Raw genomic sequence first — 6000 nt, forward strand, 5'->3', positions numbered from 1 at the left:
CATTTTAGTCCATTCTGCTCATGGCACAACTTTTAATACGGTTTAGTGCTGATCTTAAACTTAAACACAACATGAATACACAAGATTTTATAAACCTGGTCACATGAGCTTAGGTTCTGTAACAGGAATCTTGGTAGTATTGTGGAAATATGGAATAAGCTGATTTTAAAAAAAAATATTTGTTAATTTATCATCTCTTTTTTAACTTGTACACTTTGAATGTGTCAGTGAACAAACAAAAGTGACCCAAAAGTGTCTGTAAATTATAAATCTTATTAGAAAAGAAAACCGCATGTTTTTAACGCAAAATTCCTTCAGTTCTCACTGCTGCGTTAACGTATAATCAGATAATGTAAAGTAAATTAAATCTGATGTGGCAGATGAATTTAACTTTTAATTATTGAGCTCATTTTGGAGCTAAATACTAATGGTATAGTTTCTTTATTAATTTGTTCTATCTGGCTGAAAAGGTGTTTGCTCTATTGCTTGTGATGCATTAAAAAGGCTCCTGATGTTCTTTGCCGTCAGGTGTTTAAAGACGAAATATAATCTGAAGCGGACCACTGAATAAATCCCAGACTAAAAAAGTAAATAAATAAAGGTTCTAATTGGGAAGCAGTGAGTAAGAGGATGTCCTCGTCTGAGTGATGAAAGATGTGGTGTGAGAATATTATTAAATGTTTATTTAGTTCCTGTGTGAAGTTTGTTTCACACCCAATGAATTTTTTTTTCAGTGCATCAATGATTTTCCTGAGGATTATGAACAAAAACAGTTTGTTGCTTGTACAAGTTGATCTTACAATATTGTACAATTAATATATTGAGACTTTATATTCTCTGTGTGTGTGTGTATGTAAGAGAGAGTGAGTGTGTGAGAGAGTGAGTGTGTGTGTGAGAGAGTGTGTGTATGTAAGAGAGTGAGTGTGTGTGAAAGAGTGTGAGAGAGTGAGTGTGTGCGTGTGAGAGAGAGTGTGTGTGTGCGAGAGAGAGTGTGTGTGTGTGTGAGAGAGAGTGTATGTAAGAGAGTGAGTGTGTGTGTGAAAGTGTGAGAGAGTGTGTGTGTGCGTGTGTGTGTGTGTGAGAGAGTGTGTGTGTGTGCGAGAGAGTGTGAGTGAGAGAGAGTGTGAGTGAGTGAGAGAGTGTGTATGTGTGTGAGAGTGTGTGAGAGAGTGTGTGTGTGCGAGAGAGTGTGAGTGAGTGAGAGTGTGTGTGTGTGAGTGTGTGAGTGTATGTGTGTGTGTGTGAGAGAGAGAGTGTGTGTGTGAGAGAGAGAGTGTGTGTGTGAGTGTGTGCGTGTGTGCGCGCAAACACTTCGTCAATATCTTTCACAAAATGTGCAAATGAAGCAAATGTTCGTCTGGTCATAGACGAGCTGCTGGTGTAAACACAAGCTTCACACACACAGGAAAAGGAAGTTTATCCTGTGATACTTTCACATTTACCCTGTGATCAGTTTCTAACTCTAGTATCTAACTATATAGACACTAACTATAGTGCCTTGTGAAAGTATTGGTATAATTACAAAAGTTCACTTTGAAGTGACGTTGTTTGAAGCTTCAGTCAATGTGGATTTAAAATAACCTGTTCGGGTTTTTTAACATTTATTCTAGGAACGACCTGTAAAGAGCTATGAGTCATGTGAAAGAATCATTTGTTGAACCTAATGACTCGCATACAAATGAAATCATGTTAGATAATTGTATATGAAAATTAATGAATCATTTAAAAGAATCACTTATGAAAATAAATGAATCAACGTACACTTTTGGCATTTAATGTATTAACCAAAGCATCGTAGATACACAACTGAGCAGCTGAGGATTAAGGGTCTTGCGTTAGGGCTCATCAATGGCAGGATTTAAACAAGTCTTAATCAAGTAAATAAATCATATGAAGTTGTCACGTGTGAAGAGAAATGGATCGTGTGAAATTTTTGTTTTTGTTTAATTCACATGTGAATTAAATGCATCATAGAAAAGAATCGTATGTGAAAGAAAATTATCTGTGAAAGACTCATATTTGAAAATAAATGAATCGTAAGAAAGTATCACATGTGAAAGTAGATGAATCATAGGAAAGAATCACATGTGAAAGTGAATGAACTGTGAAAGACTCATATTTGAAATTAAATGAATTATGTGCAAGAATCACATGTGAAATTAAACGAATCATAGAAAAGAATCGTATGTGAAAGTAAATGAAACATAGGAAAGGATCACATGTACTCACTCACTCACTTTCTACCGCTTATCCGAACTACCTCGGGTCACGGGGAGCCCTCAGGCGTCATCGGGCATCAAGGCAGGATACACCCTGGACGGAGTGCCAACCTATCGCAGGGCACACACACACACTCATTCACTCACACTCTCGACAATTTTTCCAGAGATGCCAATCAACCTACCATGCATGTCTTTGGACCGGGGGAGGAAACCGGAGTACCCGGAGGAAACCCCCGAGGCACGGGGAGAACATGCAAACTCCACACACAAGGCAGAGGCGGGAATAGAACCCCCAACCCTGGAGGAGTGAGGCGAATGTGCTAACCACTAAGTCACCGTGACCCCCTGGATCACATGTAAAAGTAAACAAATCAATGGAAAGAATGACGTGTGAAAGTAAATGAACTATGAAAGACTCATTTGAAAATAAATGAATCAAGTAGAAGAATCAAATATGAAAGTAAATGAATCATAGGAAAAATCAGATGTAAAAGTCAATGAACTGTGAAGCAATCATGTGGAAAGGGAATTGTATAAAGAATCGCATGTGAAAACGAATCAAGGGAAAGAATCACATGAGGAAATAAACGAGTCATGGGAAAGATTCATATGTGAAAATAAAAGATTCACGGGATTTCTTAATTGAAATTCTTATATAACAAAATATTATACGCAGCTTCAATACCCAGTGACACAAACTGCTAATATCATAATATTTTTATTTTTATTATTATTATTTTTTTGTACACTTTACCAATGAGCTCTTCACTCATGTGAATGAACTCAAGTAAATCATCCAAACCTCGACAACTCAAAAACAAGTCAACAAATAAATAATGTTAACAAATACGTTAATGATTACGGTACAAGGGATCTACTGAAAAAGAATCAGTCATTGGAGTCTTATTGAAGTCTTATTGATCGTTTTAGAGGAAGTTTTATATCCAAGCTGTTGTAGAAAAGTAGCAGACGAGTAGCTACCAGTTATGGCTCCGGTTATTCATTCACAGAGTGTGAACTATGGTCCAAGGTCACTACATGCTGCTTCTCATAAATTCTGAATATAACTAAAGACATTTAAGGTTTAATTCTTTACAAAAGTGACAATTTCACAGAACTTTAAACTCATTTCTTTTGTTTTTATTGTTTGTTTTACATACAGCTAAGTACGGTGACCAGTACATCCAAAGTGCACACACACAGCAGTGAACACACACACATACACACACCGTGAACACACACCCTGAGCAGTGGGCAGCCATTTATGCTGCGGAGCCCGGCGAGCAGTTGGGGGGGTTCGTGTCTTGCTCAATGACACCTCAGTCGTGGTATTGCCGGCCCGAGACTCGAACCCACAACCTTAGGGTTAGGAGTCAAACTCTCTTAACCATTAGGCCACGACTTCTCTGTATTAAAGTAGAAATGATTTGACTTATGATAACATCAATGACAGTAAGTTGCCTGACTATGAACTGAATTAAAAAAACAAACAAACGAGCAAAAATATGTGTGAAATATTCACACTGGGTTGCTTCAGTGAGTTTCAGAGAACAGGACTGTGTTGTGTAGTTACAAGAAAAACACAAGCTCTTCCTGCAGGAACTGCATGTCCCCTAGTGATGTCACTATCAGCATGGTGTGTGTGTGTGTGTGTGTGTGTGTGTGTGTGTGTGTGTGTGTGTGTGTGTGTGTGCGCGCAAAGATGGCCACTAGGGGGGAAGAAGAAGCCTGTGCTGCAATACGCTGACTTTCCCACATGCTGAAACATTTTATTATTACAACTTTCTACTACTTACTACAACTTACTACAACTTTTCGATTCTGCCATAAATTTATTAACTTGCATCGATACAACATTTATCAGACTGTATATTTATAATCACACCCTCCGGTGTCACCCATATGAGGATGAGGTTCCCCTTTGTGTCAAGGTTTCTTCCATTACCATCTAATCCTCCCCACAGTCACCTGAGTCACCTCAGACTTGCTCATTGGGGACAAATACATACACATTTAAATATATCTAATATTAATCTTGAATTTTTTGTATTCTATTAATATTTCATATTATTCTTTATTAACCTTAAATTCTATGTTTATGTTCTGTAAAGCTGCTTTGAGACGATGTCAATTGTAAAAAGCGCCATACAAATAAACTTGAATTGAACTGAATTGAACTTAGACAAAGAAAAAAGCATTTATCTTTGCAGCTATAACCTAATATATATCTCTCTCTTATACATAATTAACACACACAAAACGTACACAACAGCTTTGTATGTCCAAGTGGATTCTGTCTCGAAACTCTTCACTTCTTTATATTAAATTATTACATTATCATGTTGTAATAAAGTACTGTGTAAATGTCAAACACACACGATTGGCTTTAAAAAAAAAAGTCGCTGTTTACTGATGTTTTCTGTATAAGTGCATATGTAAAAAATAATAATAATATGAATACTACTAGATTTTAGATTACACACAAGAGAAGACTGAGATTTAATACGTTAAATGGACATTATTTAACTCTTTAATCTTAGCGAGTTTTTCCTCACCACGCTGGTCTCTGGCTTGCTTATGAGGGATAAATCTAATTTAAAAATGTGAAATGTACTGGTCACCGTACTTAGCTGTATGTAAAACAAACAACAAAAACAAAAGAAATGAGTTTAAAGTTCTGTGAAATTGTCACTGAAGTTTTTGTAAAGAATTAAACCTTAAATGTCTTTAGTTATATTCAGAATTTATGAGAAGCAGCATGTAGTGACCTTGGACCATAGTTCACACTCTGTGAATGAATAACCGGAGCCATAACTGGTAGCTACTCGTCTGCTACTTTTCTACAACAGCTTGGATATAAAACTTCCTCTAAAACGATCAATAAGACTTCAATAAGACTCCAATGACTGATTCTTTTGTTTTCAGTAGATCCCTTGTACCGTAATCATTAACGTATTTGTTAACATTATTTATTTGTTGACTTGTTTTTGAGTTGTCGAGGTTTGGATGATTTACTTGAGTTCATTCACATGAGTGAAGAGCTCATTGGTAAAGTGTACAAAAAAATAATAATAATAAAAATAAAAATATTATGATATTAGCAGTTTGTGTCACTGGGGATTGAAGCTGCGTATAATATTTTGTTATATAAGAATTTCAATTAAGAAATCCCGTGAATCTTTTATTTTCACATATGAATCTTTCCCATGACTCGTTTATTTCCTCATGTGATTCTTTCCCTTGATTCACTTTTCACATGCGATTCTTTATACAATTCCCTTTCCACATGATTCCTTCACAGTTCATTGACTTTTACATCTGATTTTTCCTGTGATTCATTTACTTTCATATTTGATTCTTCCACTTGATTCATTTATTTTCAAATGAGTCTTTTATAGTTCATTTACTTTCACACGTCGTTCTTTCCAATGATTTGTTTACTTTTACATGTGATCCAGGGGGACACAGTGGCTTAGTGGTTAGCACGTTTGCCTCACTCCTCCAGGGTTGGGGGTTCGATTCCCGCCTCCGCCTTGTGTGTGTGGAGTTTGCATGTTCTCCCTGTGCCTCGGGGGTTTCCTCCGGGTACTCCGGTTTCCTCCCCCGGTCCAAAGACATGCATGGTAGGTTGATTGGCATCTCTGGAAAATTGTCCATAGTGTGTGATTGCGTGAGTGAATGAGAGTGTGTGTGTGTGCCCTGCGATGGGTTGGCACTCCGTCCAGGGTGTATCCTGCCTTGATGCCCGATGATGCATGAGATAGGCACAGGCTCCCCG

Source organism: Tachysurus vachellii, chromosome 2 (genome assembly GCF_030014155.1).
Source record: "Tachysurus vachellii isolate PV-2020 chromosome 2, HZAU_Pvac_v1, whole genome shotgun sequence".
In the NCBI taxonomy this organism is placed as follows: domain Eukaryota; kingdom Metazoa; phylum Chordata; class Actinopteri; order Siluriformes; family Bagridae; genus Tachysurus; species Tachysurus vachellii.